At 39.6% G+C, this 27,542-nt stretch overlaps 1 protein-coding gene and 2 pseudogenes across 2 annotated transcripts in view; 1 reads left to right on the top strand and 2 right to left on the bottom strand.

Annotated features, from left to right (window-relative positions):
* Window positions 1–23,009, bottom strand: part of PAIP2B (poly(A) binding protein interacting protein 2B) — a 48,315-nt gene extending 25,306 nt beyond the window's left edge. The window contains exons 1-2 of one of the 2 annotated variants that reach the window (XM_012807401.2): window positions 22,835–22,896; window positions 22,109–22,164 (exon numbers count right to left, since the gene is read on the bottom strand). The gene's annotated coding sequence lies outside the window, so the exon portion shown is untranslated. Of the gene's footprint in view, window positions 1–22,108; window positions 22,165–22,834 lie in introns of both variants that reach the window. The other variant, XM_023515314.1, reaches the window with a different exon arrangement.
* LOC100951886 lies at window positions 6,289–7,683 on the bottom strand (annotated as a pseudogene).
* Window positions 22,669–27,542, top strand: part of LOC100951571 — a 15,399-nt pseudogene continuing 10,525 nt past the window's right edge.

The following is a 27,542-nucleotide window of genomic DNA, read 5'->3' as shown; positions in this document are numbered from 1 at the left end:
ATATGTATAACTTTCCTCACAAATAAAACAAAAGCCTCTAAACTGATACCAGCCTTAGACTGATATAATGCCAATTTGTTTTTTAAATACATAATTATATCAAAATTATATCAAAATAGAAGCCTGAATACAATCTCTGCCTAAGGTCTTCACCTCATTTCACATTTGATTATACATATGTCTGAGAGAAGATTACTCATTATTTATTGTGGGAGCATTCTATAACCTTGGAAGTTTCTTGAGGTCAAGAAATCAAGTCTTTTATAACTTCTAGCATGCCTCTGTGCACCCACCAGCTCCTTAAATAAATGACTTGTTTAGGGCGGCGTCTGTGGCTCAGTGAGTAGGGCGCTGGCCCCATATACTGAGGGTTGCGAGTTCAAACCCGGCCCTGGCCAAACTGCAACAACAAAAAAAAATAGCCAGGCATTTTGGTGGGCGCCTGTAGTCCCAGCTACTCAGGAGGCTGAGGCAAGAGAACCGCCTAAGCCCAAGAGCTGGAGTTGCTGTGAGCTGTGATGCCACAGCACTCTACCAAGGCAACAAAGTGAGACTCTGTCTCTTAAAAAAAAAAAAAATCTGTTTACTAACTGCCATGTCTAGAAGGCCCTGTTCTAAATCTCATTTCCTAGCCAGGAAGCCCATGTCTTTAAGGGCTGGTATCTATAGCTGAGCACTCTTCATTGAGTACGAACAGCCAGTGATAATAGTACTCTGAAATCTGTTTTTGACAGATTAAATTACTCAAGGAAGAAAAAACACCTCTAGAATAAAAAATATGTGTTGTTTACTATTTTAGCACTTAATAACATCAGGTGGCTGTAACATTCTCTTTATGAGCTGTAGGCTCAGTATAAAAGCTTGCCACAGTGGAATTATCTAAACCTACGCCATGGATTCTAACAAAAATAACCAAAAGAGACCACATGCTCATTTTATTTGATATACTTCTGGAAAAAAAGATTTGTTTGCTACAGCATAATGGGGAAAGGGAGCCAAGCAACCTAAATACATTATGTAACAAGGTAGTGAAAACTGTATTCACTAGAAGTCTTTTCAGGAAGGGGACCCATTTTGGATGAGAGAAACTCCTTCAAAGTTAATTTTGGGGAGAAAAAGAGTCCTTGAGGGACCAAGGTAAGGTCAGGATTGTTTCCTAGGAGAAAAGAAAATGTTTCTCTACCTAATGGGAACATGGTGCTACAACAGAATGAAGCAGAAAAGGTCAAGAGTGTATATTTCAGAGAATGAAAGCCCTCCAACTGTGTTAATATGAACTACACCTTAAGACCTTCAGTTTTCAGTAAAACTACCAGGCCCATACAAAGCTTAGGAGCCTGTGGATTTTTTTGGTGTGGGAACAACTAAAGAGGCAGATTCTACATCAGAGTTGCAAGGGTCAAATTGAAGTACCTCATAAATTGGGAAAGCATTTAAGACAAATTTCCCAGACCTTTAAGAGAAAGAGAAGGCCCCAGTAGACAACTGAGTTAGATAAAAAAAAAAAAAAAAAAACAAGTACTCTACCTAAATACACAAGGAGAAGACTAGAATACTACTTTATACTTTCCCACTTCCCACTTTAATTCCAGAAAGACTGTGATAAAAAAACTCCAATCTTAAATATTACAAAGGAGTTGGGGGAACCAGGGTGAAGAAAAATGTTATTTAACACAAGAACTAAGGTCTTTAGAAAGAATATATGAATAAGATTACAGCATATGCTAGTGTGTTTAAATCAAACTAATTTATATTCCCTACTGTAAACATACAAAGCCCCATTTAATTTGAAGCTTGCTGACACTTTTTTTTTTTTTTTGGAGATAGAGTCTCAAGCTGTCACTCTGGGTAGGGTGCCATGGCATCACAGCTCACAGCAACCTCCAAATCTTGGGCTTAAGGGATTCTCTTGCCTCAGCCTCCCAGGTAGCTGGGATTACAGGCGCCTGCCACACGCCCGGCTAAGCTTGCTGGCACTTTTAAGATGAGATAGCAGGCCTCCAAATAGTCCCATAATCCATCATGCACAATTCCAATATCCAAAAGAGCTCTAAAAGCTAAAAAAATTTCTTGTACTTTATGTCAAAATTTACATGACAGTAAAACTTGGCCTGGACTGATGTGAAGCTATGTACAGCCTTTACATCTATTCCGCTTAGTGTGATACTCCTGTTTTGGTCAGAAATAATAATGTGTATGACTAAGGATGCTGCAGTAGACACATTGGGCATCACATAACATCTACAGAAAGCTTCTTTCTAAAATCTGAAAAATTACAAGTTCTGAAATTCATGTCGCCCCAAGAGTTTCAGACCTTCTATGGACCTATATCCCAAAATATTTTAAAACTTTCCAAGAATTAGATCAGAGGTACTCAGTTTTTAGGATTTTATAAACTAGGAAAATTTTCAAAATATTCTGACAATATAGGATTCCAATTGTTTTTTGTTTGTTTGTTTGTCTTTTTCTTGTTTAGAGTTTTAGCACAGATCCCAATTTTTTTTTAAAAACTAAGTAAGGATTATAAAAACATCCTGATCAACATCATTCTATAAAAGGATATTTTAGCACCAAAAACCACAGGAAGGCTTTAATTCAATGCAAAACATAATCCTTTGAACTGAATATATTTAGTTTTATGAAAAACACTATAAGGTCTTTATTTTTATTCTATTTCACAACCACCTGATGAAAATTCACCTGGGACCATCACTAATTTGATCTGAGACATAGAGCCCAGCTGCCTACATAAAATTACTTGAGGAAGTTATTAAAAATCCAGAGGAGCCCCCCCCATCCATTTTAGGAGATTATAATTTCGATGGCATGGAAGTTGGCCCTGAATCTGTATTGATTTTTATCTTTATTTTTTTATTTTATTTATTTTTTATTTTAGAGAAAGAGTCTTACTTTGTTACCCTCAGTGGAATGCCTCACAGCAACCTCCAGCTCCTGGGCTTAGGTGATTCTCTTGCCTCAGCTTCCCGCGTAGCTGGGACTACAGGCACCCACCACAATGCCCAGCTATTTTTTGTTGCAGTTTGTCCGGGGCTGGGTTCAAACCCACCACCCTGGGTATATGGGGTCAGTGTCCTACTCACTGAGCCACAGGTGCTGCCCCTGTATTGATTTTTAGAAAAGAATTTCAGGCTCGGCACCTGTGGCTCAAGTGGCTAAGGCACCAGCCACATACACCTAAGGTGGTGGGTTGGAATCCAGCCCGGCCCTCCAAACAACAATGACGGCTGCAACCAAAAAATAGCTGGGCGTTGTGGTGGGCCCCTGTGGTCCCAGCTACTTGGGAGGCTGAGGCAGAAGACTCGCTTGAGCCCAGGAGCTGGAGGTTGCTGTGAGCCGTGATGTCACGGCACTCTGCCCAGGGGGATAGCTTGAGGCTCTGTCTCAAAAAAATAAAATTAAATAAAAATTAAAAAAAAATAGAAAAGAATTTCAGTTGTTTTTGATATGCAGCCAAGGTTCACCATATGTCAGGTCAGTAGGATTTAGTTCTACCTTCCTTTTCTTTACCCAAACTCTTAAGAGTGGATAAGGGAAGCAAAATAGGAATGTTTCCAAGTCAAGAATCTGCCTAACCCACTGTCTGTAACCAGTTATTTCTTCAAACAGTCTAGGCTGGATCAGCTGGTCAACTGAGGCTATTAGCAGTGGAACAGCAGAGAGTTGACAAGCAAGAAAAACTTGTTAAAGCAAAACTCCTTGATGAAAAGGTGTGGCTTCCAGAATTTCCCTTCTCTTCAACCCAAAGATTCTACATATGATTCCCAAACTCAGCATAGATATCTTTCCCCTTAGCTAACAATAAATCTTTTTATTTTATTTTTGAGACAGAGCCTCAAGCTTTCCTCCTGGGTAGAGTGCTGTGGCATCACAGCTCACAGCAACCTCCAACTCCTGGGCTCAAGCGAGTCTCTTGCCTCAGCCTCCCAAGTAGCTGGGACCACAGGTGCCCGCCACAATGCCCAGCTATTTTTTGGTTGCAGTTGTCATTGTTGTTTGGCGGGCCAGGCTGGATTCGAACCCACCCCCTTAGGTGTATGTGGCTGGTGCCTTAGCCACAGGCGCCTAGCCAGCAATAAATCTTAAAAATGTGTGTGTGACATATACATGTGTATATACATATACAGAGGGTGCCAAACAGGCTCGGTGCCCATAGCACAGAGGGTGCCAAACAATACATGCACATTTTAAGAAAGGAAAAAACTGTAGTAAAATTGTAATACTCAATATACCAATAACAAAAGATGAATATAAGTCACATTTAAGGACCCCTTGTAATTGTGGAAGTCAAATGTGATGTGACTATTACAAATTTAATGTAGGTTTTTACTTTCTTAAAAATGTGTATACTTTTTTGGGAGAAATATATAAATATATATTTGTGTGTATACACATACACACACACTATTTTATCTTTCATAGCTGTCCCCAGTATCAACAATGACGGCTGCAACCAAAAAATAGCCAGGCATTGTGGTGGGCGCCTGTGGTCCCAGCTACTTGGGAGGCAGAGGCAGGAGACTCGCTTGAGCCCAGGAGTTGGAGGTTGCTGTGAACTGTGATGCCACAGCACTCTACCTTGGGGGACAGCTTGAGGCTCGGTCTCAAAAAAACAAAACAAAACAAAACAAAAAAATAAACAAACGTGAGTAATAATTTAAAAAACACACAAAGCTTCCAATTTAATAAGCACTCACAGCTCTTTGCCAGTTAAAAAATGATAGAAGACCCTTCTAAAGCAAGGCTAAATGCTAAATGATCAGGGAAACAAAAATTGACATATAACTTACTCCTATGCTCATGGGGTCAATCACTGAATCCTATTTGACTAGAATTCCCATGTCTCTCTAAGCCTTGCAAATGAAATGGAATTTCTCACTTGATAGTTGACTAGGACTTCCAATCATGAAAAACAAGAATTGTGTTAATATTATTGTGTATTGCTCCTTACCTGAACTCAACACTATGCTAGCATCTAGGGTTGAATCTTTCATGATCTGCATGCAAGCTTCTTATCCCAGACCAAACAAAGCCTTCTTCTAGAACCAGATTTCTACAATTTATAGTTAGTTACAGTAGTGCTTCTCAAAAAACGAGTTCCTGGACCAGCAGTATCACCATCACCTCAGAACTTGTTAGAAATGCAAATTCTCAGGCCCCACCCAAGACCTGATAAAGCAGAAACTCTGGAGTAGGGCCCAGCAGTTTGTGTTACAACAAGTAGAAAAATGTGTTTCCTTCTGTACGTAGGTCCAAAGCCAGGGATACCATACATTCTATCTTGATGTGAAACAACATCCAACTGAAAGACATAATCTGCTCACTACTCCCACCCACCATCCAATGTGTTTTATTTTTACAAGTTAAATAAGAAAACAAGCCATAATCACAGACTGTTCCCAGGCAGCCTGATCTTATTCAATACTGTTTACATCCTCTTTCATGATTCTCTCAATTGACACAGAAAAAGCCTTTGATAATATCCAGCATCCTTTCATGATCAGAATTCTTAAGAAAACAGGCATAGAAGGGACTTTTCTTAAACTGATAGAGGCCATCTACAGCAAACCCACAGCCAATATCATATTGAATGGTGTAAAATTGAAAATATTTCCACTCAGATCGGGAATGATGCAAAGATGCCCACTGTCTCCACTGCTATTTAACATAGTAATGGAAGTCTTAGCTATTGCAATCAGGCAATGGAAGTCTTAGCTATTGCAATCAGGCAAGAGAAGGCGATCAAGGGTATCCAAATAGGGTCAGAGGAGAGAGATCAAACTCTCACTCTTTGCTGATGACATGATCCTATACCTGGAAAATCCCAGGGACTCAACTTCAAAACTCTTAGAAGTGATCAAGGAATACAGCAGCGTCTCTGGATACAAAATCAATACTTACAAGTCAGTAGCTTTATTATTATTATTATTATTATTTAAGACCTTTATTAACAGGTGCTTGCAGTTTGTTGACTTTTTTGAAAAAATCAAGTTATAAACTTTTATTACAAATTAAAAATGAAGTTCTTAAAAATCTCAACTTGACTAGATATGAAACAATTAAAAAACCTTTAAAGGCGTATTGAGAAAAACCGGGCTTTTTAAAAAAACGTGTTTGTTATTACCAAAAAAGACTTCTTTAGGTAAAAGTAATAAAAACTTCATGCTGCATAGGTAATGCAGATAGTTCTAGTTATCTGGTCAACGGGTAAAAAGCAAGCACTTAAGGTCTTCAGCTCCAATCTTTTGTTCATTTCTTACTGCAGGAATTTCATATTCATTTCTTCTTGTTGGATGACTAAACCAGATGATGGTAGAGATGGTAAGCCGGCATTTACTCAGCCCCGCCCTGCTCAGCTGGTGGATCAGCTGCTTTTGTCTCTTTGCCATCTTGTGGTTTAGTGTTTTCTGGGCGTCTGCGTCGGTAATTGAAGTTGCGATGGTACCAACGTTGAGGCAGCTGTTGACCTTGGGCGTCATCTCCTTGATTCTCTTTATCCTCTTCAGTGCTGTCCTCTCTGGGCTATCTTTGGCCAGGAGGGCCCCTGCGGAATTGTGGTCTATAACCCCAATACATATTCTGCCTTACTGGTCTACCTTGCACCCTGGTTGTCAGCACGGTTGAGCACTTCTCCCTGCACAGGAGGGTTGGTACACTGTGGTCGACACCCATAGGGTCTCCACATGTAGGAGAGGGTGGAAGGTGGGAACCTTCGCCTGCGGTAGGGCCGGTGTTGTTGGGCCTGGCCTTCAGGAGCACTATCTGGTCTCTCGTTCTTTTCCCCACTCTCACTATTCTGGTAATTCTTCTGGGAATTGCATGGTGGACACCTGCCACGTGGATAGCACCTATAATGGTCACGGTCTGCTGCATATTTACTGCCATTCCACCAGGGCCTGTAACATTTGCCGCCTCCGCATCCCTTTCTCCTTCAACAATATCAAACTCCACAGTCTCTCCATTTTCTACACTGCTAAGGTACTTCCTAGGGTTCTTCTTCTTCTTCTTCGTTTTTTTTTTTTTTTGGAGACAGCCTCAAGCTATCTCCCTGGGTAGAGTGCGGTGGCATCACAGCTTACAGCAACTTCCAATTCCTGGGCTTAAGCGATTCTCTTGCCTCCGCCTCCCAAGTAGCTGGGACTACAGACACTTGCCACAACACGCGACTATTTTTTCGTTGCAGCCGTCATTGTTGTTTGGCGGGCCCAAGCTGGATTCAAACCTAGCAGCTCAGGTGTATGTGACTGGCACATTAGCTACTTAAAAGCCATAGGTGCCAAGCTACCATATCCCTTTCTGACACTGAACCTTTTACTGTTCCCCAAAACTTCCTTGTGATAACCTCCTTGTCCCAGCCCGCAGAGGCCGCCGATATGAGGCCGCCAGGGCCACCACTCCCTGCACCGCTGCCAGTAGTGCCAGGCTTAGTGTCGGCAGCCCTGAGGGCGGGGGCGGCGGGCGGCTGCTGGGTGTTAGCCTTACTGCTCATGGTTGTAGTGATGGTGACTGGGGCAGGCTGCGGCAGCAGCGGCTCGGTGTGTGATGATAACTAGGGCCAGGGTGGCAGTGGGGCTGCTCAGGGCTCTCCGGGGTGCGCTCGCTGCTCCCGCTACCAATGGAACTCCAGTAACTTTTATATACATCAATAATAGTCTAGCTGAAAAACCAATCAAGGACTCTATTCCTTTTACAATAGTGCCAAAAAAGATGAAATATCTGGGAATTTACCTAACAAAGGATGTGAAAGATGTCTATAAAGAGAACTATGAAACTCTGAGAAAAGAAATAGATGAAGATGTTAACAAATGGTTAACATACCATGCTCATGGCTGAGAAGAATCAACATTGTTAAAATGTCCATACTACCCAAAGCAATCTACAGATTTAATGCAATTCCTATTAAAGCATCATTGTCATACTTTAAAGAATTTATAAAAATAGTACTTCATTTTATACGGTATCAGAAAAAAACCTCGAATAGCAAATACATTACTCAGAAATAAGAACAAATCAGGAGGTATCACATTACCAGACTTCAGGCTATACTATAAATCTATAGTGATCAAAACAGCTTGGTACTGGCACAAAAACAGAGCGGTAGATTTATGGAACAGAATAGAGAACCAAGAGATGAACCCAGCTACTTATCATTTGATCTTCAACAAGCCCATCAAAAATATTCAGTGGGGGAAAGACTCCCTGTTTAACAAATGGTGCTGGGTGAACTGGCTGGTGACCTGTAGAAGACTGAAACTGGACCCCCTCCTTTCACCATTAATAAAAATTGATTCTCAATGGATAAAAGATTTAAACTGAAGACATGAAACTATAAAAATACTAGAAGAGAGTGCAGGGAAAACACCTGAAGAAATCGGCTGGGGAGAATACTTTATGAGGAGGATTCCCCAGGCAATTGAAGCAACACCAAAAATCCATTACTGGGATCTGATCAAACTAAAAAGCTTTTGCACAGCCAAGTATGCTTTACAGTATGTAAAGCAAGCAGACAACCTGCAGAATGGGAGAAGATTTTTGCAGATTATGCTTCTGACAAAGGTCTGATAACTAGAATCTACAGAGAACTCAAACTAATCAATAAGAAAAGAATAAAGAACCCCATTTCTATGTGGGCAAGAGACTTGAACAGAAACTTATCTGATGAAGACAGGCGCATGACCTACAAACACATGAAAAAATGCTCATTATCCTTAATCATCAGAGAAATGCAAATCAAAACCACTTTGAGATATCATCTAACTCCAAAAAGATAAGCCCACATCACAAAATCCCCAAACTACAGATGGGGCGTGGATGTGGAGAGAAGGAAACGCTTCTACACTGCTAGTGGGAATGCAAACTAATACGACCTTTTTGGAAAGAAGTTTGGAGAACATTCAAGGAACTAAAAGTAGACCTACTGTTCGATCCTGCAATTCCTCTACTAGGTATATACCCAGATGATCAAAAATTATTTTACAACAAAGACATTTGCACCAGAATGTTTATTGCAGCCCAATTCATAATGGCCAAGACATGGAAATAGCCCAAGTGCCTGTCAACCCATGAATGGATTAACAAATTGTGGTATATGTACACCATGGAATACTATGCAGCCATAAAAAAAGATGGAGACTTCACATCTTTTATGTTTACCTGGATGGAGCTGGAACATATTCTTCTTAGTAAAGTATTTCAAGAATGGAAAAAAAAGTATCTAGTGTACTCAATACTACTATGAAATCAATATATAACCACCCACACACTCATAAGAATGTCAAAACATACCTCTAGTCCAGAAAGTAGAAGAAAAGAAGAGAGAGACTGGAGGGGAGGAGGGACATGGGAGGAGAGTAAGTATTTGGGGGGACATCACCTAATGTGCATGATGCAATGGTACATTTCAAAACCATTAAGAAATGAGTATTACTTATGTGTTACTTAGTTCAATGTAAGCATTTCACATTGTATATTGAAGCAGTACCCTGAACCCCATAAATGCATCAATGTACAAAGTTATGATTTAATAAAAAATAATTAATTACATCCTCTTATATCTAAAGTTCTAGAAAGGATCTTTATAATGTAAGCTTCAGGCACTCTAGGAGTTGTACAATAAAACAACTAGGTCTGAACATGCCAAACTTACTAGAGGAGAAAAGTGAAATCATTAGCTCTACTTTAGAATTGCATTCAACACAGAGTTAAAGTTTCAATTTTTTTTTAACCTTTATACTTTCATATAAATAGAATTAAACTGGAATACCCACTCTTCCAAAGCCTCTAATCAGGGAAATTTTTACTTCTTGCTTTCCATGAGTATAAAGCAGAGCCCAGGTAGACATATTTTGTGTATCTGCAAGGCTGTAGAACTAAACAGTAACATCTGTTCAATATTAAAACAAAAGTTTTGTGAACCTCAGATGGTGAGTGTAATACTAGCAATTCAGCACTAGCACTAGCACCAAAGCCTAGATAATAAAAAGATAACAAATACATCATTACCAAACAAAAGTAAACTCTTCACTAGATAATTACATTCTGTTCTGCTCCTGTTTACACTAAAATACTAAGTTAAAACTTCCCTGAGATTACTGCATTTTAAAGAGTGGGCAATATAAATCTTTGAACACCTATTTTCAAAAAGAGGGTGATTCCCACGCAACTGTTCCAAAGCACAAAGAAATGAGAGCCTTGTAATTATTTGTATGTAGGCAGCTTATTACACTGAACAAAATTAACACAAAAGAAAACCACAGACCACTTTCCATGCTACAAATAATTTCAAATAAAATCAAGGAATTTATTTAAAAATAAAAACAATACAGGTTCAGTGGCTCATGCCTATAATCCTAGCACTCTGGGAGGCCGAGGGAGGAGCATTGCTTGAGCTCACAAGATCCAGACCAGCCTGAGCAGCCTGAGCAAAGCGAGACCCTATCTCTACTAAAAACAGAAAAATTAGCCAGGCATTGTGGTGGGTGCCTGTAGTCCCAGCTACTCAAAAGGCTAAGGCAGGAGGATCAGCTTGAGCCCAGGAATTTGAGATTGCTGGGAGCTATAATAATGTCACTGCACACTAACCAGGGTAACAAAGTGAGACTCTGGCTCAAAAAAAAAACAAAAACAAAACACTTTGATCAAAAGAGGTCAGCCCACAATTTAAAAGGATGATTTAATATAAATAAATACAAATATAAAAATTCATTTTATCATAGCAACAGAGAAAAGAAAAATAATTACATTTGTCTCAATAATTGTCAGATATGTTTTAAAAAATAAATATTAATTTTTCATTAAAATTCACTTAAAGGCTCAGTGCCCGTAGCATAGTGGTTATGGTTACATTGCTGGCCACATGCACTGAGGGTGGTGGGTTCAAACCTGGCCCTGGGCCAGCTAACCAATGACAACTGCAACAAAAAATAGCCGGGCCTTGTGGCGGGCACCTATAGTCCCAGCTAGTTGGGAGGCTGAGGCAAAAGAATTGCTTAAGACTAAGAGTTTGAGGTAGCTCTCCACCAAGGGTGACTTAGTGAGACTATCTCAAATAAATAAATGAAAAATAAAACTCACTTAAAACAAGTGTAATTTTTTTTTTTTAAGAGACAGAGTCTCACTTTTTCGCCCTCGGTAGAGTGCAGCGGAGTCGCTCCAGCAACTTCCAACTCTTGGGCTTAGGCGATTCTTCTGCTTCAGCCTCCCAAGTAGCTGGGACTACAGGCGCCTGCCACAACGCCCGGCTATTTTTTGTTGCAGTTTGGCCGGGGCTGGGTTTGAACCTGCCACCCTCAGTATATGGGGCCAGCGCCCTACTCACTGAGCCACAGGCGCCTCCCTGTAATTTTTTTAAAAAAGGAATAAAAATCAAGCTTCTTTAATGTAATCAATATATTCACATAAGCATCTCTCTGTTCTAAACCTTAGTGCATTCCCATTAAAAAAGAAAAAAAAATTAGGAATGTTAACTATCCCAACCATTATTTAACTTTGTTTAAATGCTACTATCCAATGCAATTAGTCAAGAACAAAAATAAGAGGTTCTTGGAAAGAAGTAAGCAAGATAATCCTTATTTTTACATGATTTTGATTTTTCAGCATGACTAAGAAACTGGAAAACAGTTTCTATTTAGAAACTATTAGAAACAATAAGAGTTTAATCAGAAGACAAGTTATAAAATAAACACAAAAAAATCAGTGGCTTTGTATAAAGCAATAACAACCAATTAGAAAAGATAAAAGAAAAAGAGATCTAATTAAAAAGAAAAAAGTCTAAAATTCTTGGGAATAAACCTACTAAATGCATTTAGAACATAAAGCCATTTTCTGAAGAACATTTACTATGAGTTGAATAAATGGATGGCCTTACTGTAAAATGTTTACTCTTCTCAAATTAATCTAAAGATTCAGTTAAATTCCAACAAAATATCCAAAGAGGACTTTCTGAAAACTTGACAAATTGATTCTAATTTTTGCTTGGTTAATAACTACATAAGAATAATCATTAGAAATTTTAAAAGGTACATGAAGGCTATGTTAACCAGTTTGATGGAAGTGTTTCAGATTGTGTGTGAAAACACAACACTGTACCCCAGAGTGCATTAATGTACACAGTTACCATTCAATAAAAAAAAAAAAGAAATTTTAAAAGGAAGAGAAATATAAAATTATTAGAGTACTGTAATTAAAATAGTGTAGAATGAGTATATAAACAAACATTAATGAAACAGAAAGGCAGGAAATAAGAACCTAGTTTATGTTAAAAGTTGCATTTCAAATAACGGAGAAAGTATAGATCATTTAAAAAAGAATGTAGGGGGTGGCGCCTGTGGCTCAGTGGGTAGAGCACTGGCCCCATATACTGAGGGTGGTGGGTTTGAACCTGGCTGGGCCAAACTGCAACAAGAAAATGGCTGGGTGGGCATTGTGGTGGGCACCTTTAGTCCCAGCTACTTGGGAATCTGAGGCAAGGGAATCGCCTAAGCTAAGGAGTTGGAGGTTGCTGTGAGCTATGATGCCACTGCACTCTACCAAGGTCAACAGAGTAAGACTCTGCCTCTAAAATAAAGAAAATAAAAAGAATATAGGGACAACTAATTAATCATTCAAAATGGGGTAGAAGGACACATGAAAAGTGACTGTATCTTCACACAAAAATAAATTATATATAAAGTTTAAAATATGGGGGGGATTTTTTTGAAAAAAGAACATTTAAATAAATATATCTAACCTTGGGATAAAGGAAAGTCTGTCTTAAGACATCAAAGTGAAAAGTCACAAAAGGAAAAAAAAGTGGATAAATGCATTAATACAGGAAAAAAAGCTTTCACACAACGGTATAAATAAATAAATAAATAAATGAGGGCTGGGCATCATAGTTCATGCCTGAAATCTCAGCACTTGGGAGGCTAAGGTGGGTGGATTGCCTGAGCTCACAGGTCTGAGACCAGCCTGAGCAAGAACCAGATCTGGGCTCTAAAAATAGCTGGGCACTGTGGCAGCGCCTATAGTCCCAGCTACTTGGGAGGCTGAGGCAAGAGAATCGTTTGAGCACAAGAGCGGGAGGTCGCTGTGAGCCACGGCACTCTATCAAGGGTGACAAAGTGCAACTCAGTCTCAAAAAAAACAGTTGCATTAAATAATGGAGAAAGTGTAGATCATTTAAAAAGAATGTAGGGGGCTCAGCGCCTGTAGCTCAGTGGCTAGGGCGCCAGCCACATACACCAGAGCTGGCGGGTTCAAACCCAGCCCAGGCCTCCCAAACAATGACAGGAAGCCCAAAATGGCTGGGTGTTGTGATGGGCGCCTGTACTCCCAGCTACTTGGGAGGATGAGGCAGGAGAATCGCTTGAGCCCAAGAATTTGAGGTTGCTGTGAGCTGTGGATGCCATGGCACCCTACCAAGGGCAACAAAGTATGACTGTCTCCATAAAAAAAAAAAAAAAAAAAAAAAAGAATGTAGGGACAACTAGTTAATCATTCAAAATGGGGTAGAAGGACAAATAAAAAATGGACTGCATCATCACACAAAAATAAATTATATATAAATTAAAGTTTAAAATGTGTGGGGTTTTTTCCCCAAAAAAGAACATTTAAATAAATATATTTAACCTTGGAATAGGGGAAAGTCTGTCTTAAGATATCAAAGTGATGGTACTAGCACAAAAACAGAGCAGTAGATTTACAGAATAGAATAGGGAACCAAGAGATGAACCCAGCTACTTATCATCATTTGATCTTCAACAGGCCTATCAAAAATATTCAGTGGGGGAAAGACTCCCTGTTTAACAAATGGTGCTGGGTGAACTGGCTGGTGACCTGTAGAAGACTTAAACTGGACCCCCTCCTTTCACCATTAATAAAAATTGATTCTCACTGGATAAAAGATTAAAACTTAAGACATGAAACTATAAAAATACTAGAAGAGAGTGCAGGGAAAACACCTGAAGAAATTGGCTTGGGAGAATACTTTATGAGGAGGATTCCCCAGGCAATTGAAGCAACACCAAAAATCCATTACTGGGATCTGATCAAACTAAAAAGCTTTTGCACAGCCAAGTATGCTTTACAGTATGTGAAGCAAGCAGACAACCTGCAGAATGGGAGAAGATTTTTGCAGGTTATGCTTCTGACAAAGATGTGAAGAATTCAAACTAATCAATAAGAAAAGAACAAATGATCCCATTTCTATGTGGGCAAGAGACTTGAACAGAAACTTGTCTGATGAAGACAGGCACATGGCCTACAAACACATGAAAAAATGTTCATCATCCTTAATCATCAGAGAAATGCAAATCAAAACCACTTTGAGATATCATCTAACTCCAATAATATTAGTCCACATCACAAAATCCCAAAACTGGCTCGGCACCTGCGGCTCAAGCGGCTAAGGCACCAGCCACATACGCTTGAGCTAGCAGAGAATCCAGCCTGGGCCGCCAAATAACAATAACTACTGCAACCAAAAAATAGCTGGGCATTGTGGCAAGTGCCTATAGTCTCAGCTACTTGGGAGGAGGAGGCAGGAGAATCGCTTGAGCCCAGGAGATGCAGGTTGCTGTGAGCTGTGATGCCACAGCACTCTACCCAGGGCAACAGCTTGAGACTGTCTCAAAAAAAAAAAAATACAAAATCCTAAAACTACATACAGATGTTGGCGTGGATGTGGAGAGAAGGGAATGCTTCTACACTGCTAGTGGGAATGCAAGCTAATACAACCTTTTTGGAAAGAAGTTTGGAGAACACTCAAGGAACTAAAAGTAGACCTGTTCGATCCTGCAATTCCTCTACTAGGTAAATACCCAGATAATCAAAAATTATTTTACAACAAAGACAGTTGCACCAGAATGTTTATTGCAGCCCAATTCATAATAGCCAAGACATGGAAATAGCCTAAGTGCCCATCGACCCATGAATGGATTAACAAATTGTGATATATGTACACCATAGAATACTATGCAGTCATAAAATGATGGAGACTTCACATCTTTTATATTTAACTGGATGGAGCTGGAACATATTCTTCTTAGTAAAGTATCTCAAGAATGGGGAAAAAAGTATCCAATGTACTCAATACTACTATGTAATCAATATATAATCACCTACACACTCATAAGATGGCAAAACATAATTCTAGTCCAGAAAGTAGAAGGGAAGAGGAGAGAGAGGGAAGAAGAGGGGTGATATGGGAGAAGGGTAGGTATTTGGGGGGGAGGGACCTTACCTAACGTGTATGATGCAATGATACATTTTGAAACTATTAAGAAATGAGTATAATTGTGATGGATGTGCTACTTAGTTCAATGTAAGCATTTCACATTGTATACTGAAGCAGTACCCTGAACCCCATAAATGTGTCAGTGTACAAAGTTATGATTTAGGGCAGCACCTGTGGCTCAAGGAGTAGGGCACTGGCCCCATATACTGGAGGTGGTAGGTTCAATCCCAGCCCCGGCCAAAAAACAAAAAACAAAAAACAAAAAACTGCAAAGGCAAAGTTATGATTTAATAATAATAAAAAAAAGACATCAAAGTGAAGAGTCACAAGAGGAAAAAAAAGTGAATAGATGTACTAATACAGGAAAAAAAGCTTTCACACAGCAACATAAAAAATAAACTACAAATTCTTACTAGGATAAAGTATTTGTAACCTCAAGGACAGATAAAAGGTTTATACCCTTAATCTGTACGGAAATCTTAAAAAATCTATACTTAGAAAAGGTCAAATCTTCCAAGAAAAAATAAGCAATGGAGAAACAGGTAATTTCTGCAAGAATAAAAATAGCCAACAAGTATATAAAAAAGATTCAAAGGCACTAGAAATAAAAGAAATGTAAATTAAAACAATGAGGTTTTCTGTTTAAAGACCAGCAAAGATAACAAATGTAAGGGGGAAACAAGCTCTCACTGTTGGTAGAAATATAAACTGAACCAATTTTCTTGTAGGATAATTTGAAAATTTATATTTAAAACCCTGAAAATGTTTTGTACTTTTTTTCCTCCAGAAATTCTCCTTCTAGGAATTCAGTTGAAAAATGCTTGCTCAAGTCCACTCAAATGTATGAACAAGAAACCACGGGGCGGGGGGGGGGGGTGTTAACTTAATATATATGTACACCATATGAGTAGGTGGAGACTTTACATCTTTTACATTTACCTGGATGGAGTTGAAATACATTCTTCTTAGCAAGAATGGAAAAATAAATATCCAATGTACTCCATATTAATGAAACCAATATATAAACAATTACATGCTCATATGAACAATAAAACACAAATAGTCTAGTATGGGGGTAAAGGGAGGCGGAAGGGGGTAGGGAAGAAGACCATTGGCAGGAGGGAGGGCATGAGGCAAGATCTCACCTAACGTGCACATTGTAAGGGTGTATAACACACCCCCTGGGGGAGGGGCTCTTTTATAACTAGAACTTTACCCTGGAAGTGAGAACAGTGTAACCTAAAAATTTGTGCCATCATATTAATTTCAAATAAAAAATAAATAAATAAAATGATGATACCAGGATATATTTACAACCATGGAAATATGCCGCAATATAGCAAGTAAAAAAAAAAAAGACTATGTATTATGATTCTACTTTTAAAAATGTTTATATGCATAAAAAATTTATAAAGAGGCTTGGCACCTGTAGCTCAGCGGCTAGGGCGCCAGTCACATACACTGGAGCTGGCGGGTTCCAACCCAGCCCAACCCTGCCAAACAACAATGACAAATGCAACCAAAAAATAGCTGGGCATTGTGGTGGGTGCCTGTAGTCCCAGCTACTTGGGAGGCTGAGGCAAGAGAATCACTTAAGCCCAAGAGTTGGAGGTTGCTGTGAGCTGTGACACCATTGCACTCTACCGAGGACAGCATAGTGAGACTCTGTCTCCAAAAAAACGTTATAAAGAGCAAAAAAAGAATGTTTTAAGTGGTAAAATTAAAGATAATGTTTCTTTATATTTTGTCTTCTATGTTTTTACAAACAGATTTCCTTTGTAATCAGGGAGAAATGTTGTTTTAATTCATATACATCTTCTTTCTTTTTCTTATTTTTTCTTTTAGGCTAGAGAGCCTCTTAAAGTAGATTAGCCACTTTGGGGATGTGTACAGTACTACACAAAGCCACCCCATCTATGTTTTTTTTTTTTTTAAAGATCCTCTTATAGCACAATTACATAAATTTAAAACGATTAAAACTATGATTGCGACAGAAAATAATACACATGCATATGAAAAAATATTAAAGTGGATACAAAAAAGAAAGCAGCTAGTGAAGTAATGGGAGTTGCAATCTGAAAACATTTTTGTTTGTATTTTTTTACTGTTCTCAAAATATTTTTAAAAATACACAAAATTGAGGCAAGGAAGAAAAAGAGGCTGCCTCTCTCCCTTTCGGGGGCTACTCTTTTAATCTTTGCTTCTATTGCTAACCTGGTCCCCGAGATCTTTTTTGTTTTTTCACCTCTTTCTCATAACCCCATTTCTTTTATTTATGTATTCTGTAATACATACAAAGAGATACTTCAAAAATATTTTATAATATAACCACATATACATAGAAGTACATGGTGGCTCACGCCTGTAATCTCAACACTTTGGGAGGCTGAGGTGGGGAGGATAACTTGTAGCCAAAAATTTGAGACCAGCCTATAAGACCTTGTCTCTACAAAAAATAAAGAAAATTAAAAAATTATATGGGATTGGTGGTGCATGCCTGTAGTACCAGTTACTCATGAGACTGAAGCAGGAGGATTACTTGAGCCCAGGAGTTTGAGGCTGCAGTGAGCTGTGACACCACTGCACTCCAGCCTGGGTAGCAGAATATAAGATCCATAGGGAAGGACTTTAATTTCTAGCTTGTATTAAAAGCTACGTTTACAACTCTATCTGAAAAAAAAAGAAATACATAGCAAAATCCTATTTTTCCTCCTACTCTGTCTCCACAGATAAACACTTTAATTGGTTTTTTATATATCATTTCAGAATTTTTTGGGAGGGGGTAGAGTGCTGTGGTATCACAGCTCACACCAACCTCAAACTCCTGGGCTTAAGTGATTCTCTTGCCCCAGCCTCCCAAGTAGCTGGGACTACAGGCTCCCGCCACAACACCTGGCTATTTTTGTTGTCGTTGTTGCAGCTATCATTGTGGGTTTAGCTGGCCCAGGCTGGTTGGAACCCGCCAGCCTCGGTGTATATGGCCAGTGCCCTACCCACTGAGCAACAGGCACCATTCAGAATTTCTTTTTGCAAATATGCATGTATATTCTTTTTATACTCTTTCTCAACAGAAAAAGAAGCATATTATACATACTATACCTTGTTCCTTATTTTAAAAGCTCACAATATATCTTAGAGCTCTTTTACATGAGTACATAGATCTTGCTTCTCATGGTTTAGATGTGCCATATTTTACTTGGAAAACATTCCTACCCACTCTTTAAGGATCAGCTTAAATAATACCTGCTCTGGGAAGCCTTCATATTCTCTTATCCTTTCAGTAAAAGTTGAGAATTCCTCAATTCAAACATATATTACTATGTCTCAGGCAGTGAACTAAGTGCCTAAGACAAAAGATGAAGTTTGAACCCTGTCCTCATGGAGCTTATAGTCTAGTAAGGAAGATATCCATATGAACAAATAACCAAGCTAAAATAATACCAAATGGAAAAGAAAGATGTATTGAATATTTGCCATGTGTACATTACTCTGTTAGAAGATTATTAAATATTATCTATGATCATGTTAGATAGGTATTTGAGTTGGACAGAAGGCAATGAAATTCTAGAACTGCTATACCCTCAGTTGTCTCTTGAAAAAACTGTCTCCAAGAAGTTCTTTTCATATATGTCACACTCTATGAGACAAATAATGCATAAAACCAACCCTACTTCATTGGTCACAAGTGACTGGACCAGGGCTCAATATTTCAGCTAAGGACAACATATAGATTGAACCTGAGGACATGACTCAAAATTCTGCCCAATAGGGGTCCTCCATTTTAGAAGGCAAGAGACCAATCCAATAAGATGTTCTCTCTTGAGAAATATAAATGTTGAATGAACAAAGTAAAAGAAAGTCTCCAGAGTTCAAAGCCTATCCTAAATACTGCCAAGGTATTGTTCTATGAGGTTCTGAAAGCACTATGGCAAGATACAATATGGCTGCTGAAATGATTTCCCATTCAAGTTTACATTCAACCCTCATCACTAAAGGTAATATGTATGTGCCTCTTCCTTGAAACACAAGGGCCTAACATACCACCACTTCTGAATTAGGAAGCAGGCTCAAAAGTCCAAGACTTTGACCAAAGTCACTTAGAAAGTATGTGGCAGAGCCAGAATCCAAAGACCAGGTCAGCATAATTCTTCTATAATACCCTGCCAGTTACCCAGACAAGTGGCCTCAAAAATCAACAAATGACAAGTAAAAGTTGACACAGGTCCATGGAGAGACTCAAAGGGAAGAATTTATGCACAAGTGTAGAATAGAAATGTTCTGGAAGTATGCCTCTGAATGTGAAGTGGGAGGGAATATATCAGATTTCACCTTGGTCAAATTAATCTATAATTTCAACCTGGATCTCTCTTCTGAGCTCCAGACTTAGCTCTCTTTCTTACTTGAATATAAGATCCATAGGGAAGGACCTTAATTTCTAGTTTGTATATCACAACAAAAGCAGAGTCTGGTTTATAGTACGTGCTTAATAAATATTTGGTGAATAAATTAATAAGTGAACAAATTATCAAAGGAACATTTTACAGAGGATTTAGAAGGGTATTACCATGAAATAGACTTTACAAGTCACTAACAAACACAGTTGACTCCAATTTTTTGTGGATCCCATAATTTACAAATTTGCTTACTGGCTAAAATTCATTTGTAACCCCAAAGTCAATATTGTGAAGCTTTTAAGTTCATTCATTGCCATGCACATAGTGGTGAAAAATTTCTCACTCCTTGCACACGTTCCAAGCCTAGGTTCAATAAGGTGATTCTTCACCTTAATTCAGCTCTCCTACAGAGATGACCAGAGAACAGAGACAGTAGAGGGCAGTGCAGTGTAGTGCAAGAAGCTCTGGCTCTGGGGCCAACTGGACAAGGCTTAAATCTTAACTATTGCCACCTGTTAGTGGGGCAGCCTCAGGCAAGACACTTAACACTTCTTCACTTTGTTTACTCCCTTGTAAACAAAGAAAATACAATCTATAGGATGAGTTTTTAAGATTATAATCTATGTGAGATATATACATATTTTTCCCTAAGAGCAATGGTTTAATATTTGATAATTCAGTGTTCTAAGCAACTTTATAGACCATAACTACTTCAAAAAATGAGAACTCACTGTAATTATTTATTTAAAAAATAGCAAAGAGGGTGGCCCCTGTGGCTCAAAGGAGTAGGGCATTGGCCCCATATACTGGAGATGGCAGGTTCAAACCCGGCCAAAAACTGCAATAAATAAATAAATAAATAAATAAAATACTAAATAAATAAACAATAGCAAAGAAATAGAAAAAAATAATTATCTAGATGCAGTGGAGGTAGGCTTCAAAAAGATTTTAAAGAAATAGAACTTCACCAGGCACAAGGGTATAGAAAAGGCTTTCAAAGAGAGAGGCTCTGGGGTTTGGAAGGAAACAGGTAGGTTCAGGAACTGCTACTTCGGGAAGTCTAGAGTAGTAGATAAGGGTAGAATATGGGGCCACAGTGCTTCTCTGTACTTTGTACACACCCCGTACTGCAGAACCTTTATCTTTGAATTTAATTCTTGGTTTGTGACTCTCTCTTCCATTAAGTTTTGAGTTCTGCATGGTCAAAGTTACTAAGAAGAAATCATAGCTATAGTCATCTAAATTTGCAAACAAGTAATTACTAAGAACAAACATCTGAACAGACTGCGCAAACATAACTTTGGTTTTTGACAACTGCCTTTTTCCAATTCACAACAGTGACCAACTCACAGATTTGCAGTTTGTACCAGACTTTCCTTTGGTGACTGGTATAATTCTGTCACTATTTTTTTCATTGTTCTAGATACCTGGGCATTTGCTGAAACAGTCTTAAAATCTTGCTCTTTTTAGTGTGATCTATTAACAAGGCTCAAACATATGGTCCATTAGACAATACTGCCACCTCAGAGTAAAGATTTCTTTTAATTCACTCTAATATACTTATTTCTTTATATACAAGAAACAATTTTACCATAGTAAAATAAAGTGAAGCATATTGATATATGTTATAAATAGAATGAAGACAACAATTAGTTTTCTTCACAAAAGAATGCAAAATCTTGCCCAAAACACAGTGAACATATTAAACTCACAGGTTACGTTTCTCCACTAAGAACTAGGAAAAACAATTCCAGTTTATGTAAAGTTGTGAAACTAAGCACTGTGAGAATTTACAAGATTTTGTACACGTGTTTATCTCTCCCCACCCCAAATGCAGTCTAAGGGCCATCCCAACACTTTGATTTCCTCCAAGTCCCAAAATAAAACCCTCAATGTTCAATTTCTAAATTAATATTTTCAAACCTCCAAAATCTCAATCAAAACTAAATGTTGAATTAGCTTTTCCACATAACATTCTTCGCAGAATTTTATTTAGGCACAACACAGTTTGCACTATTATCTAGAAGCATATGGCTAGAACCAACACTGCTGCAAACAAAAGGACAGACTATGAAGGTGAATACAAACTCTCTGTGAAAAGGGAATAGCAAATGTTGTTTTTAAAAAGATTCAATGCTCTTATTATACATTCATAGTTTGGGTGTGACCAAATCACGTTGTGCTGTACAGCTAAAGTATGTCCTACATTTATGACTAACTAGGGTGGCCAGGCTCTCACAATGCAAACTCTCAGCAACCCCTGTTAAGCTGTTTAAAGTATAATCCAATTCCATCTACTTAATAAAAACAATAAATTTTAAACCCCTGGCTGTCAGTTAACCTTTTCAATTGCATTTTCCAGCAAGTATCACCAAAAGAACTGCACTGGGACAAAGATTCTAGAGAGGATGTAATGATCAAATGCCATCTTAAGGAAGGCAAAAATAGTTTACCATTAACAAAACCGATTAAAGTTCCCAACCTTGCAAGCTCCCTGTTCAGGGTATTCTGCCGCTCTCCGGTTCACCTTCCAGCTGCCTAGAACAGGCAAGTGGAAAATGTTAGTTTCCAAGAAAAAAAATGAGGATGAAATTTAGAGGGTGGTAGGTGGTGAAGGACTCACTTGTGGAAGGCAAGGCAGAAGAGAAGTGGGCAAGGTCTCCAAGTTAAATTAGGTATGCAGAATAAGGGCTGGAGAAAAGGGGTAGATAGAATAAGAAAAGCAGATGACGCGCGGGAATCCGCGGATGGGGGAGGGGCAAAACCGCGCGACTCCTCCCCCTCCCACCTGGGGGATGGGACAGAGGGATGCAGCACTGATCAATTCACCTATCGGTGTTGCAACGGAGGAGTGAGCAGACTCACAAGCCCGAGAATTGAAAACATAGCTAAGGAGACTCGGGAACTTTGGGAGGGGGCGGGGAACAGAGCACCTGTGCGCGGGGGAAGGGGGGTGTTGGGAGGAAAGGGACTAAGACCCCCTAGCATCCTCGAGGGGCAGGGGGTGGACGTTGATGACGCTCCTTGACACAGATAATCGCGATGCGGGATTCCAAGGGCTTTCCCTCCCTAGAGGAGCGCGGGCAGGCGCGCGCCACCCCTCACAGCCCCCACGGCGGCGGAAAGAGAGGCGCGGGGCGCCCCCAGACCCAAAAGAGCGGCGCTTCCCGCAAGTCCTTCCCCCGGCAGCCCGGACGCCGGAGCCCACCTGGGCTGACCAGAAGCCCCTCCTCCAGGCCGTGCGCTGCCACTCCTCCAAAAGCCAAAGCCGTCGCTGCAGAGGTCGCCGTTGCCAAGACAGTCTCGGCCTCCAGTACCAAAATGTGAGCCACAGCACACAAGAAGCGCCACTAACACTCGTTAGGTTACCTCTTACTGCACACTGCCACTGCACACTGCCTCCTCACCCCGCCCCCGAACCCAAGCCATTGGTTGCCGGGCACCGCCCCATTCGTCTATTGGGCCTAAGAAGATGCCGCTCAGTCGCCCAGAAGGGTATATGTGATTTTTATTGGTCTGAATATGAAGCAGTGTCTGCCCACTCCCTCATAAGTCTCAGTTTCTGATTGGTTACAACGTCTGTCTTTTCTTTTCCTTCGTTCTTCTCCTCGGTGAGGAGGGGGTCTGGAACGCCTTCTTGCGGGAGACCCGGTTCTGATTGGCTGAAAGGACGCTACGGCAGTCCTGGATAGGTATTGGGCGAAGGATCGTCCGGCCCCATGAGGGAGGAGCCCAAGGCACAGCACCGCTTGGTTTGTTTACAGAGGCTGTTGCTCCTGCTTCGTCCATTGGCCGAACTGGAAGCCACTCCCACCGGGTTTTGTCGGTCTAACTGGAAGCGGGGTGGGGACTAGCCTCTGTGAGATTTCTCCAGCTGTCAATTACCAAGGAAGGAAGATATTTGACGAAGGTTGAATTGGTCCTGTACCGATATTCGTCTCGGAAAATTAAGGAGATAGGTTTCTTGGAAGGGTGAAAGGAAGCAGAGGGGTGTTTCCACATTTATAGAAACAAATCTGACTTCTTGAGGGCTTAAAAAAAATCTTATTTTTCCCCTTGGATTTAGGATGTCCAATTTTTGCTTGAAAAAGACATTGTATTTTATTCTTCAAGAAGTGGTTCTTGGCTCGGCGCCTATAGCTCAACTGGCTAAGGCGCCAGCCACGTACACCTAAGGTGGTGGGTTCGAATCCCCAGCCCGGACCCGCCAAAACAACAATGACGGCTGCAACCAAAAAATAGCCGGGCATTGTGGCGGGCGCCTGTGGTCCCAGCTACTTGGGAGGCGGAGGCAGGAGACCCGCTTGAGCCCAGGAGTTGGAGGTTGCTGTGAGCTGTAATGCCACGGCACTCTACCCAGGAGGACAGCTTGAGGCTCTGTCTCAAAAAAAAAAAAAAAAAAAAAAAAGAAGTGGTTCTTTATGAATTATACAGCTTTATTTCTCCCTACCTCTTGTGCTGACTCGAAGTAGGGGCTTTGCAGTCATAAAGATATTGCAGAGTGAATGGATACATGATAAAAAGAAAAGGGAGAATTAAATTCAAAATAAAAACATAATTAAATAAAATATTGAACATTTAATTAATATAGTAATAACATAATAATTACATAAATAGATACATTCATTCAACAAATATTAGTGAGCATCTGTTACGACGTCCAGCCTCTGCTCAGAGCACTGAGTATATGATACAAATAAGACAATGAAGATGCACCCATGGTTCTTATTCTCTAGGATGGGAGACTGACAACAAACAAGTAATCAAAAAATAATTTCATTGTTGCTAAGCACTACAATGAAAAATAAAGCAGAGTTACTGCATTGTTGGGGGAATGGCTGTTTTAAGTAGTTAAGAGCCATTTGAGGAAAGAACATTGAACAAAGATATGAATAATATGAAAAAGTAAAGAACAGGAAGGGGTTGCTAAGTAGGACCACTACATTGCACAACTCCAAGATCACTATTTACATTGCTTCAGTTATTTTTAAGTCATGTTATTAGGTGTACATCCATTTAGGATTCATACTCTGTTTTAAAGTTTCATTTGCTCAAATAATTTAAATGCATCCTACAAGAACACATATCTCATTTAGAAAAAAAATCTTCTCCAAGATAGCATCCCTATGCCCTGTACTGTTTCTTTCCCTAAGGTGGCCTTCAGATGCATGGTGAGACAGGGCTTATACAGTCTCATAGCTTTGAAAAACAGGCTCTTCGGATCCACAGGGTGTCCTTGCATAATCAAAATACTCTTTGAGGATGAAAACTTATTGCCAGGATAGCCATGGGATGTATGGAAGAGTTGGTAGACTTTTATCTTACTCCCTACAACTGTTATCATCTGTTATAAATTCATGACTGGTTATAACCAATGATAACAGAGAGAAAAAATTATGACATATAGGGAGTGGGAGGGGAATAAGAATTATAGAAGATTTCTTGTCAGAAAATATGGAAGCCAATAGACAATGAAGGAATGAGGTAGCCATACATATATCTGGCAGTGGTATGTAGGACAAATAAGAGACAAGAACCAATGATAAAGTTATAGGGGATGGTGTCAATGACAAAAAGGGAGAAAAGAAGAGCCTACCATCTTTCTCCCCATCCCATGGCAACTTTGTCAGTAAATCTTTATCTTTAAAGAATACATTTTGTTTTTTATAATTTAAGGTTTTATTGTAGTTAAAATATAAACAAAATTTAAGTGCACAGTTCAGTGACATTAGTCCATTTACATTGTTGTGCAATCATCACCACAATCCTTCTCAGTAATGTTTTTATTATATCCATGAGAAATTTGGCACCTATTAAACACTAACTCCCCATTCTCCCCTTACCCCAGCCACTAGCAATCACCACTCTTTGTGGCTATGAATTTGACTACTTTAGGTAACTCATATAAATGGAATCATATAGTATTTATCCTGTTGTGTTTGGCTCATTTCCCTAGACCTAATATCTCCAAGTTCATGTGTTGGAATTTCATTACTTTTTAAGGTTGAATATTATTTCATTGTATGTCTATATCACATGTTATCAATTCATCCATGGATGTACATTTGGCTTGTTCCTACATTTTGTGTATTGTGAATAATGCTGGAATGAACATCATGTACAAATACCTGTTTGAATCTCTACTTTCAATAATTTTGAGTGTAAACTCAGAAGTGAAATTTCTAGATATGATAATTCTGTTTGACTTTTTGAGGAATCACCATAGTGTTTTTGACAGTAGTTATACCATTTTATATTCCTACCAATAGTATACAAAGGTTTCAATTTCTCCTCATCCTTGTAACACTTGTTATTGTTTAGATTTTTTTCTTTTTGATAATAGTCATTCCAGTAATGTGACCTGTGTATCTCAGTATGGTTTTGGTTTGCTTTTAACTAACGATTAGTTATGTTGAACATCTTTTCTTGTGCTTGTTGGCCACTTGTACATGTGTTTAGAGAAATATCTGTTCAAGTCTTTTGCCCATTTTTTAATTAGATTGTTTTATTTTTGAATTGTAAGAGGTTTTTTCTCCCTTATATTCTGGATATTAATGCTTTATCAGATATATGATTTACAAATATTTTGTCCTGTGGACTGCCTTTTATCTCTGTTGAGAATGCTCTTTAATGCACGATGAATATTTCTGATTTGCAAGGACGTTGTGTAGCCCTGAAGAACCTGTTTTTCAAAACTATGGATCATGCGAACTCCTCTCTCACCATATGCCTGAAGGTCACCTTAAGGAAAGAAACAGTGCGTGGCATTGGGAGGCTACTGTAGAGATGGATAATTTTTTTTCTAAAGAAATTAGCATTTCTTTCTTCTTTTTTGTAGAAACAATCTTACTTTAATGCCCTCGGTAGAGTGCCTTGGCATCACACAGCTCACAGCAACCTCCAACTCCTGGACTTAGGTGATTCTCTTGCCTCAGCCTCCCAAGTATCTGGGACTACAGGCGCCCACCACAATGCCTGGCTATTTTCTTGTTGCAGTTTAGCCAGGGCCGGGTTTGTACCCACCACCCTTGGTATATGGGGCTGGCGCCCTACTCACTGAGCCACAGGTACCGCCTGAACTTAGCATTTCTTGTAGGATACATTTTATTTAACCAGGAATGCTTTAAAGTGGATATCTAGTTGGTTTTCTTTGTCTCTCCTCACAACCCAGAGATGTTCCTAGGAGACAATGAGATCAGCTGGATAAAGAAAATAAATTGGCTCGGCCCCTGTGGCTCAAATGGCTAAGGCGCCAGCCACATACACCTAAGGTGGCGGGTCCGAATCCAGCCCGGCCCTCCAAACAATGATGGCTGCAACCAAAAAATAGTTGGGCGTTGTGGCGGGCGCCTGTGGTCCCAGCTACTGGGGAGGCAGAGGCAGGAGACTCGCTTGAGCCCAGGAGTTGGAGGTTGCTGTGAGCTGCAATGTCACAGCACTCTACCCAGGGGGATAGCTTGAGGCTCTGTCTCAAAAAAAAAAAAAAGAAAGAAAAGAAATTAATGGACACACCAGCAGCCATTCAAGAGACCCTTCTGGACAACTTCACAGGCCCCAAGGGGAATGTAGAGTCTGTGTCTCAGCACTGGGCTCCAAGGGAGGGGCTCTTTGACTTTTCCCTAAGAGAGTTGTATTATTCATTCATGCTAGAATCGGGAGGACTTCTGCAACCCAGGGTTACTCATCAACCTTGGGGGAATTTCCATTCCAGTACTTCTTTTGGGGAGGGATTGTCTCATTGACTCATCCATGGCCTAAGAAGCCCAAGAAATCAGGTTTATACTCCCAGGCAGATGATCTTTCTACAGGGACATTAACTAACCCAAGATAAAGCACCTAAAGATACTTGTCTTTGGAGCTCCCCAAGAAATGTGTGGATCCCACCTCATTTCTTTCTTTTTTCTTTTTTTTTTTTT

The sequence above is a fragment of the Otolemur garnettii genome, unplaced genomic scaffold (assembly GCF_000181295.1).
Source record: "Otolemur garnettii isolate 467f Iridium unplaced genomic scaffold, OtoGar3 scaffold00068, whole genome shotgun sequence".
Lineage (NCBI taxonomy): Eukaryota > Metazoa > Chordata > Mammalia > Primates > Galagidae > Otolemur > Otolemur garnettii.
Note: the sequence above shows the minus strand (reverse complement) of the source record. Positions and strands in the feature narration are given on the sequence as shown.